Source organism: Castor canadensis, chromosome 12, assembly GCF_047511655.1.
Source record: "Castor canadensis chromosome 12, mCasCan1.hap1v2, whole genome shotgun sequence".
In the NCBI taxonomy this organism is placed as follows: Eukaryota; Metazoa; Chordata; class Mammalia; order Rodentia; family Castoridae; genus Castor; species Castor canadensis.
In genome coordinates, this window is record NC_133397.1 from 121,612,394 (window position 1) to 121,629,325 (window position 16,932).

The window sequence follows — 16,932 nt, forward strand, 5'->3', positions numbered from 1 at the left end:
CCTGAGGTGATTGTGAGGGAGCATGAGGATAGCTGGGGATAGATAGCTTCATCGTCTTATTTGTAGCAATGATATATGTTTATTTCAAAGGTTATCAGATTACACATTTTAGATGTATATACCTAAGTACATGTGAATTGTTCTGAATAGAACTATTTTTAAAAATTACTCTAAATGTACAATGTATTCTCCCCTTAAAATGCAAAATACTTTCTTATTTTTACTAACCAGATTGGCAAACACTAAAGACAAAGGCAATACCAAAATAGTAGAAACTTTTGTATACTGCTGCCAAGCTTCAGAAGGTAAGCACCACAAATGTACAGGTTGTTTAGCTTGCAAAGGAAAAAATGTCCATTTATTCCAGGGTATACCTAGTGTAGTGCTGGCACATCGTTTACGTGTAGTAGATTGTAGTTTAACATATGAATAAAGCATGTTTCAGTGTGTTCTGACATTATATGGTATAGTTGACAATGCTGATTCAAATGCCCCAGTAATCTCATGCATTGTGTACTTTTCACAAATACACCAAGAGACACATACAAAAGCATGCATTGAAGTCACAGAAACTTCAAATCATTCAAATGCCCATCAAAGGTAATGATAACTTGTGACATATTTATGTAATGGAAACCTATAAATCAAATAAAAGGAATTAATCACAGAACCTTACATCACCAAATCTAGTTCTCAAAAACATAATGAGAAAATAAGACAGTAACAAAAGAAAATTTCCTGGTACATTTATTTTACTATTAAAAGACTGGAATTTTATTCAGCCATAAAGAAGAATGAAATTTTGTCACTTATAGGTAAATGGATGGAACTGGAGAACATCATCTTAAGCAAAGTTAGCCAGGCTCAGAACACCAAAGCCCACATGTTCTCTCTCATATGTGGAATATAGACCTAATACAAACTCAGTAACATTATGAAAAACAGGTCACACTAAGGGGGAGGTCATGTACAAGGAAGGGAGGATAAAAGAAGGAAGTTAAGAAGGTGAATATGGTTGATGTACTTCGTATGCAAGAATGAATATAGAATTTTCTAACTTGTTGAAATCACCGTAACAAGGAGACTAAGGTAGAAAGGAGAAAAATAGAGGGGATGAAGCAATTCAGGTTATAATACATGGAACTGTCACAATGAAACACCTGTATAGCTATCTTAAACAAATAAAAATGCCATTTTTAAAAATAAAAACAGAGAACAGGAAGTTAAAACGGGTCCTGTCTAGGGAATAGGTACTAGTGGGGAAGAGAGGATATGAGGAAAGGCGACTGGAGGGGGAATATAGAATAAATATTGTGTACACATTTATGTAAATGGAAATATGAGACCTGTTGAAACTATTCTAGGAATGGGGAAGGGAGGATAAAGGAGAATGGTGGAGGGGATGAATTCAAATATGATATATTGTAAGAAATTTTATAAATGTCACAATGTACCCCTAGCACAACAATAATAAAAATAAAGTAAAACATTTTGAAAAAATAGTAGTATAACAGTTATGAAAAGCAAAACATTAAAGTCTAAAATTTACTCTTGAGATAAAAAAGGGTAGGATACAGGGAAAAAGCATAGATCATAATGCTGTATCTAACTGTACATTTTCAGCTTGTGTTATCATTTGTTATACTCTATCTGTATCATATTATCTTATATATATCAAATACTCATTAAAATAAAATCATCTGGAAAAATAACAAGGAAAAAGGAAAATAAGAGTTTCCTATATGAGTAACAGCTAGTACAGGGATAATATGGGGAGTTGAGTTCTATCCTCTCTCTCTCTTCCTCAGTGGTGTGTGTGTGTGTGTGTGTGTGTGTGTGTGTATTAACTATGAAGGATTAAACTGAAGCAACTTTAATTGTTCTTCCAGCACTCCTGTTAACTTCCCTCTGTCTCCCAAGGTGCATTTTCTATGTTTAAGACAGCATCCTTTTTGTGCTTTTGTGTGTGTTTTCATCCTAGGATAATCATCCAACCCCTTTGCTCAGTGGGCCAGGGATATGTGAGAGGAATAGGAAGCAGGCTGTTCTCTGTACAGATCTTTAATTAATCCCCTTGTTTTCACTCATTGCTGGAGTAACAACAGGAGGAAGCACTCCCTCAGCTAACATGAGAATGTTTCTGTTTCTCTCTCTTCTAGACGACACACCATAATATTTGTGTTAATTCTCTAAACACTTCAAAATTTATACCACACTTCTGCATTCATTCAGCCTCCCCGTTACTTTGCAATTTCCCTTTTTTCTACATTTGCAGGTGTCCTCAATACTTTTCCTCTCTCATTACACCCAAATAATAATAATAATAATAGCCAGATGAATTAAGTTATCTTTAAGACTTGCTTATGCGATCAACATTTCTGAAATAGCTCCAGAAAATGCTAGCTTATTTTCATGTAAACGTTCTTAAAGATAATTACAGAAGTTCAAATAAAATACCTGCAATTAAGTTGGCAATTGCATTGGTTTTCTGTTGATATGGTAGGAAATTACTACAGGCTTGGATTTAAACAAACAAAATAAATCTTATTGTTTCATAGCTCTTCGGTGCAAATTTCAATATGGGGCTCACTGGGCTAAAAATCAAGGCCCCTGGAGGGCTGTGTTCCTTACTGGGGGCTCTGGGAAGCGTCCACTCCAGGTTCTTGTAGTTTGTTAGCTGATCTGCACTCCACACGACTTATAGGATTGATGTTTCTATTTTCTTGTTGACTATTGTTCCAGATCATTCTGTTTCTAGAGACTGGTCTGTTCTGTCTTGTCAGCCTTTCCAGTCCTTCTATACCTCATCTTTTTTCCATTTATTTACTTATTTTATTTAGTTTAGTTTATTAGGCTCTTAATTCCATCAGTAATATCCCTTTGCCATATGTAGAATATTCACCAGCATGTAGCCAGAGGTGGGTGAAGACTATACGGCTTATGTTAGCCCAAGATAATAATACTTAATAGGTAAATACCACGTAGAAGATGGGAAAATATTAAAGAAAAATTTATTATACTGAAGATGTTCATAAGAACCATTCTATATACTTCAATTTTTAAGAACACATTTGTCATGAAAAAAAATGGAAATATGGCAATTTGGAAGGCCCAACCAATTTCATTCTATTAATCTTGAGATAAGAAAAACCAACACCTTCAAAATAACATGTACTCTTTTTTGTAGTCTGCTCTTCCATTTGATTCTTGATTATTTACTTTGGGTTATTTTGTTAATTAAGGCAAACTCTAGCAGAAGTTAAAGGTGCCTTAAACCTTTTTACATTGGCAAATGATTTCTCAACTAGTTTTCCTCCAAAAGAGAGAAAAGACAGGTTTTCTGCTACTTTAGATCTTCTGTTAATTACTTTTCTATGCCATAGGAGACCAAGTTCCATATGATTGTGATGGAAAGGAAATCATCTCAAACTCTGAATGATAGAGTAATTGAAATGTTTGTGCCTTGTCTGGTAAAATTAAAGGTGATTTTGTTGTTACTCCAAACTGCATTTACAAACAGAGGCTCACCATTTTTCATGAACTGGTCAGACATTTGAGAATGACTTCAAATGAAGGAAATAAAATTACAAGGCCCTCAATTATTTTTCTTCCTTGTGAAATCTCCCTTATCCAATAAAAATTTATCTCTGCTTAGAGTAAAGGTTCAATAGAAATTTATCTATATTTCTACAATTCAAAATCTAAATTTGGTCTTCAGCATTTGTATGTATTGAAATTTTCATATTCTGTGCTATATTTTAGATTATTTATATTTGTGTCTTTGAAATAAACTGAATTTCAGTCAACCCGTTCCCTTATTATATGGAAAAGAAGACACTATTAAAAGGCTGATTGATTAATATATTCAACATGAAGTCAGAAACTCATCTCTGTTCTAAATATAGCACTAACTAGCTGAGTCATTAAGGGAAGGACATTTATTTTTCAACATATTTTTATTCTCTTCTCCGCTTTATAAAAAATTGCTGAGTGATTTATCTTCATGTTTTCCATACTTTGGGGCAGTTACTCTAAAGATAGCAACATAGGATCTTGTTGAAGACAAAATCTCTAGAAGGATCAAAGCCTGGTTGAGATCCCAGCTCTACAACTTGCAAGTTTCAGGACATTGGAAAAGTCAGTGAACTTCCTGATGCCTTAGTTTTATTATATAAAAACTACAGAAAAATCCACAAAACTGGTATCCACCTCACCAGTTTATTTCAAAGACTTAATAGCTACTCTTTTTAAAGCACTTAGAAGAAAACTTGGCACATTGGAAATATTATAAAATATTTTAAAATTTATTTAAGTTTTTTGATCAATAGTCTCATGACTCTATAATAATTTAGCTTTGTTTTGTAAATTAATGATGTTTATTGTATAGTCATCTGGTTAGAGAAGTATCTTCACTTACCAATCAGAGATTTCCAGGTGTCAAAGAGTTATGGATTACAAACAGATACAGTAATCTCTATAACTATGCTAAACATGACTCTTAAATTTCAGCTGATTACTATGTAAGTAGATAACCACTTGAGAAGTGGTTACTTTAATCAGAGAGAAAATTGCAAAAAAAAAAAAAGGGAGTGCAAAAATATAAAATTGTCCACCATACTCAAGGAACTGCTAAGAAACCTCTGCTGTAGTGGTTATACATAACAAAAACCCAAATAAATAAACAAATGCAAGAACATTATGCTGACCTGCAGTCAATATTGAGGCTAAATAATGATGAGTCAAACAATAGAATACACCATGCTCACTGTCTGACATCACTGCTTTCTTCTTCCTAGCTTCATTCTCCTTTCCTATATACCACACTTCCCCACATAACAAGAATATAGTCAGTAAGAATTCACAAAGTTCAAATATTTGCAATTTAGCAGACTGGTTAGAGCATGAATCGGTTCTCTAGGTCATAAAACAAAAATATTAGAAAACTTTTGGTTCTTCCCCAAGAGAGCATCAGATACATTATCATTCTCCTCCACAGGAAGAATATGGTCTTTGAGTCTTTGTGTGTGTGTTTATTTTTTTAACCTTATGGATTTCAAGAGTAGCTCCAGTAGATCACTCATCCAAGTAGGAGAATGACCACTGAGAGAAGTAAAGGGGGAGAAAGGAGAAGAAGAATGGGTCAAGAAGTATCAAAGAATAGTGATTTAGAAAGGAAAAAAAGAAGCAGGAAGAAAAAGAAAGGAAAAAGGGGAGGACTATAAGAGGTATGATGAGGAATTGTAGAGACAAGCTTGTGAAATTTAAAATGTATGGTTTCAGGGTAACTAAAAGAGGAAAATATGATTATCATATTAGACATTTATCTGGCAGAGGAGTGAGATATTCAGAGGAATATCATACTAACCACTAGCCCATCTTCTAATTAACTCTTGGCAAAAATTTTTAAATATTATCTTAATTGTGGAAAAGTTTATATTATCCTTTTTTTCACACTTAGGATTTTCATCTGTTACAAAATACCTGATCAAAACAATTTAAAGGCGTTAGGATTTGTTTTGGCTCATGGTTTCAGGGGATTTGGTCCTTTGTTGTTTGACCCAATGTGCTTAACAAAGGAGCCTTTCTGGAGGAAATTTCATAGCCAAGTCATAACATTCTTTTTGCTCCTTGGCGACTTAAGTAGTAGAGAAGTGTGTAATGAATTGAATGAAAAGGATGGGTAAATGCTAAATGATGATTTTTTGTAAAGTAACAAAAAGTGAAAATGTATTTATTTTTGGCTTGAGATATTTATTCTAGAATGAAGCTTTATACTAATGGGATAGGACAATTCATTTGACAGCAAGTTGAGACAATGTCATTTAGCTGAAGAATTGTAAACATTTCTAAGATGGCAAAATAGAGGTGTCTAACACTCACCTCCTCCTCCGCAAAGAAGAACAAAAGTAACTGGTGTATATTTGCATTCTGAGGTGAATGACCAAGAGAAAACACTAAAAATCAGCAAGAGAGAGACTTGAGTCTTGTATGACTGAGAGATCTATGATGGCAAGCATAACAAGAGAAAATATTCTGGTATCTGCCACCCTGGCTCTATAGCAGGTGTTGGGGAGTCTCTACTTTGTGAGCAAAATAGCTGGGATATTCAACTTATAAAGAGGAAAGATTTATTTTGGCTAACAGTCTCAGAGGTTTCATTCTAGTCAGTTGCCTGAGGCAGAGACCCACATGGTTCCCATCACCCTTCTTCCCAGTGCCATAGAAGTGCTTGCTTCTGGCAGGGTGGGAAAAGACACCATGATTTTGCTGCTTTTCCACCCACAGGAGCATGCTGAGATTTTCTCAAGCATATCTGAAGCTCCTGTCTGTCACCGATCCCCAGGGCCCATGGTCAAAGGAATCTTGTGTCACCTTGCATGGTTCAAGTGGTGCCCCACTCCAGTTTACCAATGGACAGGTACTTTGCTGAAGGAAGCAGGGGAACAGGTCCAGCTGGTGCCCCTTTTGCAGTCCCCAGCCACACAGCTAGAAGAGATTGATATCTTGCTTCTGGAATATCAAAGAAGACAGGACAGTTTCTACTGTCACCGTGCCTATGTGTTCCCACTGCTGATCACCACAGTGCCACAGAGAAGTTGTACCAGTTCCTGCCGTATCTCAACCTGTAAAGCAATGTGCAGGTGCCACAGTGGTACCACAGTCTGGTGGGAGAAGAAGTGCTTCAGGCCCCTGGTGCTCCCTTACTGATGTTACCAATACCAAGGGTCCATGCTAGTGACAGATTCAATACCCAAGGGGGTGAAAAACCCCATCATTGTGCAGGGACGCCCACTCCCACCGTAGGAGTGTCCAATACAGTTAGCATCCCACACATTCTGCTGTCTCTACTTGAAATGTTAGTGTTCCCACGCTCATGTGGCCTGAAGAGTCAGTAGGCTTCTCTGACAATATAGAGATACATGCATGCCCTTGTGTATTACGGTGCTAGTCACAACAGCTAAGCTATGGAATCAGCCTAGGTGACCATCAACAAGATGGATGGATAAAGCGAAGATGGTAAATATACACAAGCTTGGGTTATTCAGCCATAAAGAATCAGATTCTGATATCTGCAGCAGAATGGATGGAACTAGAGAAAATCATGTTAAATGAAATAAGCCAGACACAGAAAGGCAAGTCTGCTGTTCTCTCACATGTGGAGACTGGAATAGGGATTGCTATACATTGGAAAAGGGGACACAGGTGTAACCAGAGTGATTGGACATGATCAATGCAAGGTGAATGCATGTATACAAGCAGCACACTGAGCATCACTAATATGTACAATTAATCCATGTTAATAAAAAGAATTGTAAAATGTTTAAAAATATGATGTACAATGAGATATCCAATTGCTACTCAATTGCCCATTCTGCTGAGAACAAAAGCAATTTCACAAAAGATGTGTGACTACACTTTGCATGTAGAGAAGAGTTACATGCATGTGAGGCCTGGTGGCTTTGCATGATTTTTGGTTCTACTTGGTGCAAGCATCTACATTTTTATAGAATCCTCAATTTCCTAGTTGTCCCCACTTGTATGTAAAGCCATTTTATTTTCATCTATCCTTTTTCAAATGCATCAGATATTTCATCCATGTGTTCTCATATACCTGTATTTTTCTGTCTGTTTGTTTTGGTTTGTTTTCTTTATCCTATTCCAGAATTTTCAATTCACACATTAATTATTAGAACTTTACACTCAACACATTTACCCATGCTGTCAGAAACCACTTTTATACCTGCTTTACAATGTTTACTGGCTTCCTCTTACCTGCAGGATAACGTCCGAGTTTCTTAGTGTGTCATTCATAATCTCCCATACTTTGCTCTTACTCCATTTCAGACCCAAACTTCTTCCCTTCTCTGTTGGTTTGAGTTTTTATGATAAACTAGGTTGACATTTCACTTCCAAAAACACCTTTAAAATTCCTGGTGTTTTATTTGTTTGTTTGTTTGATTTTGTTTGGTTTTTTTGCTTTGCTTTTTCATTACTTACACCACCAACCTGAATTATTACTCTCTCTCAATCTTTGTAACTGTTCTGTCTTAGAAAGCCTCAATTTATGTCAAAATGCAGGTTTTATCACCTCTGAATTGCTAAAACATTTATACCTTTTGCTTATTTGACAAAGATATTCATGTTTTGTTGCCTGCCAGTATGGATGTGGCTGCTTGAAAATAAAATTTTCAAATTCTTTATATTTGTCACAATACCACACTTTACAACAGAGTTGTGTTCATGCATCTATTGAATACAGCCATCATAATTTCATTAAAATTTGAAATTGCAACTATATTGAATTTGATCATATGCTTCAAATTAAATTAAATTGTAATGGGAAATTGGTGGTTCTCTATTGTTTCTTTGAAATTTTGCAGAATGAAAGCACCAATTTACAATGTAATTATGGCAAAGACACTCTAAGGTAATTATATTAAATTATTTATCTAGTTTGGGAAATATGAATACATAATGCATTCTAGGATTTAATATAACAAAAATTCAATGAAAATTCAAAATAATCTAGGGAAGAAAAATGTATTTTGTAAAAGATGTGTAGTTTGTGGAAGTTTTTTAAACTTCTAGCTTTACTAAATATCTGAAGAATATAATTGAAATCTTTTTCACTTTTCTTTAAAAGGGGATTTTACTATGACTATTAGGTAGCAGCAAAGCCATTTTTATCTCTATGACTTATTTAATAATGTGAAAAGTTAGTGGAACAAATAAAAGAGTAAATTTACAATTTGTTTGAAGATTAGCAAATAGAACAAAGTAAAAAGAAAGTGAGAAGTACAAAGGTGTATATTGTACTGCATATGGGTTTAGGATGAAGAGGTACACATATCTTTGCAAAAATTGACCTGATGTAGTCATCAGTTTTTTATTTTAAGCACAAAACTTCAAGTATGAGAAAAAAAAAAACTTCAAGTATGAAAAACTACAAAGGTGAGAGACTTATCTAAATCATAGTGTTTATAACAGTGATAATCCTACAAACAAACTAAACCTTTAAAAATTTGTCTTCTAAAAACTTCAGGAGTAAATCAATTAATTAATACTGCCAATTTAATGTTTTTATAAATATTACTTGCCAATAGAGATAGCCAGTTATAAAAAACAGCACAAATTTAAAATAAAAAACTCAACTATCTACTTGATTGATCTTATTTTTGACAAATACTGGCACAGACTTACTGCTGCCTGTCTCTGATAATTCTATTAAAATATTGACATATTTAAGCTAGTTCTATCAGCATCTTAATGGTTTTACACTCAGACTTGATTTATTATCCATTGTGTAATTTTTCTGTGGATATAAGTTACCCCCAATAAAATGATAGGCTGGTTTTTCTTTAAGATGAACACCTAGAAAAAGACTATTTAAAGTTTCATTTATTATCACTTAACATATCTGAAAAATTCTAAAGATTGGTAGATTAAGAAAGCAAATGGATATGAATGTACATGGAAAAATATAAATAGAAATGACATTTCAATATCTCTGTAAATTTTAATAGCATTAGTTCATGCCACTTTTTTATATTACCATCTCCATTTTGTTTACTTCTTATGGGATGCTTTTTCTTAAGTGGCTTCATGAACAAATTGATTATTGATTTAGTCAACATTTTCATCTAATCACAGTAATTATTTAATTTCCATTCAGTATTCCAAAATTTTGTCAATCATGGTTTATTTGTAGTGTCTCCATACTCTTTATACCTGACTTTAGTTTTGATAAGTTTCTTCTCATTGCACAAGACAATCTTGGCTCCTCTTTCCCATTCTTTGTCCATATACTGGAAATTTGCTTCTAAATTTTAAGAAAAAATTAATTCCATTAGAAAACAACAAGGGAGCTTTGGGTTTTCATTGTTTTACCAAATTAGGAGGATAAGTGAGAAGATTCAATAATAATCTGTTGTTAGTTTCCTGAAAGAATCCTGGAAGAAGTGTCAAATCATGATATCACTGAGAAATCCAAAGTTTACAATGTATAGACATCATATAAGTAAAAATAATAGAGTATTCTAGACACTATCAAAAGCCAGAAGTACTCAAGTATCAGAGGAAAAAAAGGCAGAGAACTCAAGATACAGAAACGTAGAGAGGACCATGAAAGACCAAATTGAGACAGACATATACACAGCTGTGAGGCCACAGTACCAAGAAGATCTAGAATCTGATGTTAATACTTTTCGTGAAAATATTTTACTCATATACATCCTACTGAAATGAAATTGCAGCCTTGTGTTTGGCAAACAACCCATAAATAAGAGACAAAATAATCATTTAGACAAAAAAAATGATTAAGACTTTCACTGTCTTAGAACACTCCTTAAAATGCACAAACTGATTCACTTAATTGCCTTAAAAAGCATGACCTATTTTATAAGAAGCTCATAAGATCCCAATAATCAGCAATATTATATTCAAAATGTCCCACATCTGATAAAACCATAAACAATGTGAAGAAATAGGAAAATGTGACTCATAATTAAGGAAAATGACTCAATATAAACAGACTAAAACATGGCAAGGAAGGTGGAATAAGCAGCCAAGGACTTAAAAAAAAGAGCTATTTTTACATATTAAAGTTCTTAAAGAAAGGAATAAATAAGAGAGATAGAGACATAAAATATGGAACCCCCAGAACCCAAAAATACAATATTTGAAATAATCCCAGAGTGAGTTTATGAGTAAATTAGACAAGGATGAGAAAGGATTGCTAAAGTTTAATGCAGGGAAATGAAAGTACCTAAAATGAATCACAATGAGAAAATCAGGCTGGAAAAAACTAAACAGTTCTTCAGTGTCCTGTGGAGTAATATCAAGAAGCCTGGCATATATGTAATTGGAGATAACAGACAAAGAGGAAAGAGATAGAATAGGGGAATGCAGATAAGAATAACATAATCTCTTACCAGAATTCAATTTAGAAGACAATGTGGTAACATGTTTAAAGTGCTGAATAAAAAAAAATAAGATTTTCAATGTAGATGCTATATCCAGCACAGCATCTATGAAAATCACAGTAAGATACTCACTTTCAGATAAGCAGAAGCAGAGAGATTTTGAGCCACCAGACCAGCACTACCTGAAATACCCAAGGAAATTGTTCAGGATGAATAAATTTTTAAAAAGTAGTAATGGTGATGATGAATAACTTTTGATTTTGAATTTCTTTATAGTATACTAGAAAAGGAAAATTATTAGTATTTCCCTAGGAATGCCATTTCCTAACAGCACTTACCGTCAGTGATAATCTGTCTGCTAAAATGGCCATGAGTTACTGGAGGGCAATTTTTGTACATTTGCTACAAGAAATCTGAATATCTTCAAATTAATAAACCTCCTGAATCACCCTTTCTTTACTTTTGTTGAGTTGCATTGACGGCTTTTTAATAGAAAAAAATGCAGCTGTGCGTTGCTAAAATAGTCATCTTTCTCCGGAGGGTTTACACTACATTTCTGGATTCTCTAATGAGTGATGAGCTTTCTGCCCTGTTTTGTTGGTAAGGAAGAGTTTGTGTAAGATTCTTCATTAACTATTTGGAAGAATCCACTGGAGAAGGCATCTGAACTTGGAATTTTCTTTGTGTTAACATTTAAGATGACTTTCCATTTTTAATGAATAAGAAACTAATTGGTTGATAAATTTCTTACCAAAACTTTGATTTTTTTGAGCAATTTTGTTCCATTTACATTGCAAAATTTGTGTCTGTGAAGTTATTTATATTACATCCTCATTAGCATTTCAACAATTGTAGATTCTGTATGTGTATTGATACTATCTTTTTATTTCTAATACTGAAAATTTGCTCTTTTCCTAGTTTTCTTTTCACAGTTACTCTTAGGAGAATTTAGCTTTCAAAGGACACAGTTGAGCACGGAGACTGCTCTGTTGATTCATGCTCTCAATTATTCCTTTAGTCTACTTCCTCTATATTTACTTACTGTGCCTTTTCTAGTTCATAGGAATAGAAAATGAAATCATTGGTTTTTAACCTTGTTTTTGGATACATTACTTCAGTTCTTAAAAATATTCTGGGCCTAAGTTTGATAAACTTTGTCGTTAGCAACAGATTCAAAGTATTTCTTAATCTCCATTCTTAAAGTCATTTGGGCCATGGGTTATTTAGAAGTATATTCCTTAATTTCCAAGAAGTAGGGAACTCAGCTATGGATTTCTGCCTCAGTTCACCAAGGTCAGAGAATAAATTCTGAACTCTTGAGACATCTTTTATGATTGAGAATATAATCAATTTTAGTAAAGTTACACGTAGCCTTAAAAATGATATTGCTGTCATCAATGTTGGTTCAGCTTCTAAATGTGTCAGGTCAGTTTGTAAATGGTGTTTTCCAGGTTTTCAGTTAATAAATCCACACTAACTCCTCCCATTCTGATTATTATTTTGCATAATTTTGCTTTTTTTTTTCAGACTTTGCTTTATATATGCTTAAGACTATTTTGTTGAGTAACATGGAGTTATGTCTGTTTATCTTGCTTGTGAGTAGACTGCTGAATAAGAAGAAAAACTCCTGTGGGTTTCTTTGTAGCAGTGTGTCTTCAAGTCTGCCATTCTAATGGCAGCATGTCTACATGGGCCTGCTTGTGGTTAGAGCTGGTAAATTTTTTATCCTTTTACTATCAACTTTTCTGAGCTTTCCCAGAAACTGCAGTTATTAGTTTGACCTGAATAGTCTTGCAGCATTTTAACAATCTCATTTCATTGCCTATGACTTCTGTCATTACTGTTAAGAAATACTGTTGCTCCTTTGAAATTTACCCTCTTTGGCTGGATTTAAGATTCTTCTGAACTTTGGTGTCAATAGTTTTATATCCTCTACTTTACATGCATTGAGCTTGGTATATCCTTGACGTCATTATTCATGTATATATAATTTTTATTATTCAAATATTACATGGGCCACATTTGTTTTCTTTCCTATCATGTGACTCCTGTAGCATACATATTAGAAACTCCAAATGTGTATATAGTTTACAGTGTCCCTATGTATCTTACAATCTCATCTTTTAAAAAAAAGTATTTCTTATTTTTCTCCCATGGTGTATTCTTCTTATTGAAAATTAACTTTGAATTTACTTACATGATGTCTGCTGTTTTGAGACTGCTAGTAATCCCACATAAAGAGATCCTAGTTTTGGACACTGCAATTTTTCTATTGGAGAGTACCCATTTGGTTTTAATAGATCCATTTTATTATTGCAGTTCTGTATCTTCTAATTAATATTGTCCATTGTTTTTTTCTCAACTTTTGGAGAATATAAAAGTGATTTCAAATTCCCTGTGCATTTTTTCTAATATCTTATTCTCTTGACATGCCTAATAATTTTTGATTGAACTCAAGGCATAATGTGATTTTACAAACTCTGGAAGTCCCTGTGATATTATTTCCCATCAAAACAGGTCCATCCTTTCTTCAGCTTATCAGATACGCTGAAGAATTTGTCACATCTTAGCCTAAGTAGAGACAGAACTGAGTTGAATCCAGACATTTCTAGAATTAAGAGCAGCTCTGCTTTTCCAGTGTTCTTAAGTCCTACCCTTTTGTCTTTTCAACTGGTATTTTCAGTAAGTCCCCTGGTTCCCAGTACATCTTTTTCTCTTGGGGTCCATTAGACTGTAAGAAAGTCCATTCTTCTTTTCATGGACCTTCAGCTTATCTGATTATCTTATGACCTTGCTAAGCTTCAAAATTGTGCAAATGTCTGCCCAGGGAAATCAGCTATTTGTTGATTCCACTCTTTTGACTCCTCCTCCTTGACTGTGTCATTAGCTCTGCTGATTCCTCTGCTCCAGAAATGCATAAATCTGGCCTAGATTCTTAGCTCTCATCTGGGCAAACACCACTTATGTGCAATGTCTTTAAATCCATTCTCCCTGGGCTCAGTTTCTATCTTCTATTAGAAGCTGCTCATGATCATTCTTGCTCTTTCTTATGGTTGTGTTTTACCAAAAATTATTTAAAAACACAACACACAAAAGTAAGTTTTCACATCAATGTGTCACTAAAGAAGTGTTTGATGCTTGACTGATACTTCAGGTATAATATAGTGAAAATGAAACACTTAATTCCCTCTGTGAATATGTACCTACATTAAAGTATTTCACGCATATATAATTTAATATTCTGTCTCGTGTTTACTTGAGGTCATTCGTCTTCATCCCACATAATCTTCCCTTATGCTGGTAATCTCTCAGACCTCATCCTTTCTGCATGTTTCTGGAATCCCTTTCATTCCCCCTAAAGTGAACCATTTCTTTCATTATCTTTTATCCTTAAGTTTATGTTCCTCCTTCCCTATTTCTAATTAACAACACTTTCTGAGCCATTGAATAAAAACCAAATATCTCTCCTACTATTTTATGCAGAATTATATAATACTCAACCTCTCCCATCACAATAAAACCTGGACCCTAAGTTTCTTAATCAAAACACCCAATAAAATCCCAAAGAAAAGAACAGTTTATTTTCTTGCCATTTTCCTTGAACAACTGTTCAAATGGAAGCCAATATTTAAAATGGAATTTTTGAGATACCTGTATACTAGCATGGAGAAAGCAATTAATATATAATTGTGAAACTCTAATTGAGGTTTGCTTTATACAGTGATATTTATAAGGGATAAACCACATTTTTTTCAAATAATCATTTTTATTCACCAAATACAAGTAATAACATTGATTTTAATTTTTTAATAGTTAATCTTCTTTGAATGGCAAAAACTGAATAATAAGAAATTTGCACAGATCTGTGTTACTTGGACACATGTTGGAAGGTAGTATGAGGGGGATTGCACTATTTAAAGTTAGACATGATTATGACAAAACGCGGGAATTCCACAGTAGTAACAAACTAATGATGTGATAGGTATACGGAGAAAAGGCTGCTTAAAACACAGAAAGAAGTGAACTGAGATGTAAAACCAAATTCAGAAGTTGGGAAAAAATATCAAAGGTAGAAGGTGGTCTTTTTGGAAATGCCTGTTGCATAACATCTCATGGCATTTTGGAAGAGTTACAAGCAAATCAATAAAACTATTATCTTCACCTCATAATTAGAGGAGGAGATTCTTTAGAGAGCTGTGTCTAAATGCTAAAGCCTTTGTGTGCTGGGATAAGAGATTGATATTGATGTCATTAAGTCAATGGGGAGCCACTAAAGGATTTTTGGAAGGATCAGATTTGCATTTTGAAAGGATCTCCACATTCTTACTAAATACTCAGCCCTGATGATATAAATGATCATCTCTTTGCTGAACCTGAATTCATGGATTTGCAAAAGATTAAAGTTAATTAGAAAAAAGACCCATGGCACAGCCTCATTACCCTAAAACTTTACAGGTCACATTTCTGTCATCTTTGACTAAATACTAAAGGACTAGGCGTTAGCTCTATGAACCATTGAAAGTCAATGAATTTTTATGTCATTTCTATCAGCAAGTAATGTGATCTACACCAAACATCAGCACATTTTATCATTTCCAGTACTTCCAAAATCTCAAGTTGTAAGTTTCTCCACAAAAATCTTTGTCAAGATACTACTATATGTTAGGAAAGGACACTAATGTTGAATAGCTCAAAGTGAGTAGATAAAGAGTTGGTAACTTTGTCTTCAAAGTCCAAATCAAAATCCTTGCTAAGTCAAGATTTTTTTATTTGCTTTAGTAGGCTCAACACCCTGCTTAACTGGTTTTACAAAATGTGTTTTCCGCACAACCATGTTCACTATTATTTGGTATTTACAGTTATCAGGTTTTGTCAAACTAGATTGGTGAATTGTTCCTGTATTTTTCAAGGCATTTAGTTAAAAATGACAATTCTGCTGGGAGCCAGTGGCTCACGCCTGTAATCCTAACTACTCAGGAAGCAGAGATCAGGAGGAACACAGTTCGAAGCCAGCCCAGGCAAATAGTTCTAGATACCCTATCTTAATCTTTTCACAAAAATCTGGGCTGGTGGAGTGGCTCAGGTAAAGGCCCTGAGTTCAAATTCCAGTACCACAAAAAAAAATTTTTTTTTAAAGACAATTCTATAACTTCAAAAAATTTTAAAAGTTCATCTACACAAAGAAAAATATGCATGCATTAATTTTGTCTTTTTCTTGTTTGATGGTAAGGAAGTGTTGCAATAATCTTAAAGTCATGCTCAAAGGTAATAGCAAAAGAATTTGAAGACCTTGACATGCATGAAATGAAAGCTTCTGTAAATGAAAGCATTCGGATGATTTCAGAGGAGAACTTTCTCTATTATGAATGAATGCCTCCAATCACAGACTAGCTCAGATATGGTTGCATGATTCCCATTAAATTTTATTTGCCAAATTTAAATTTAAACATGAAGTATTAAGAACTTTTGTTTCTGAGTACTTTTTTCTGGTGTTGTATGCTTGTCAAGCTTTACTCCTTAGCTATATCCCAAGCCTTCTAAGAATCTTCTTATATCAGTTTGATCACCAAACATTACCGTCCACCCCAAATTGTCTTTTCTTGATTTGTTCAAAGGACGTATTTTTTTAACTTTTAGGAAAATCAATTTTTTCTGTTCTTTTGCTTTTGCATGTGTGTAGTTTTTTTTGTTGTTGTTGTTAAAGTACTTGATTACAAAAAAAGTCCTTGTTATAAAAATAAGGATTTAGATTTAATAAAATTATATAAGCTTTTGGTTCATATTATATCACCACCAAAATGGAAAACTATTTAAAACCAACCTGCCAAGGTTAGAGAAATAAATGGTAGGCATCACCATACAAAAGTGCATTTTGAGTTTTTCTACTATTATCCAGCAGAAATTGGTCAAAGTACAGGAACTTCCTTCTTTATAGTTGTTATCCCATTTTGTGTATCGGTATTAAAGTGCCACAACAAGCTGCTGTTCACAGTGACCAGGCTTTCTACCA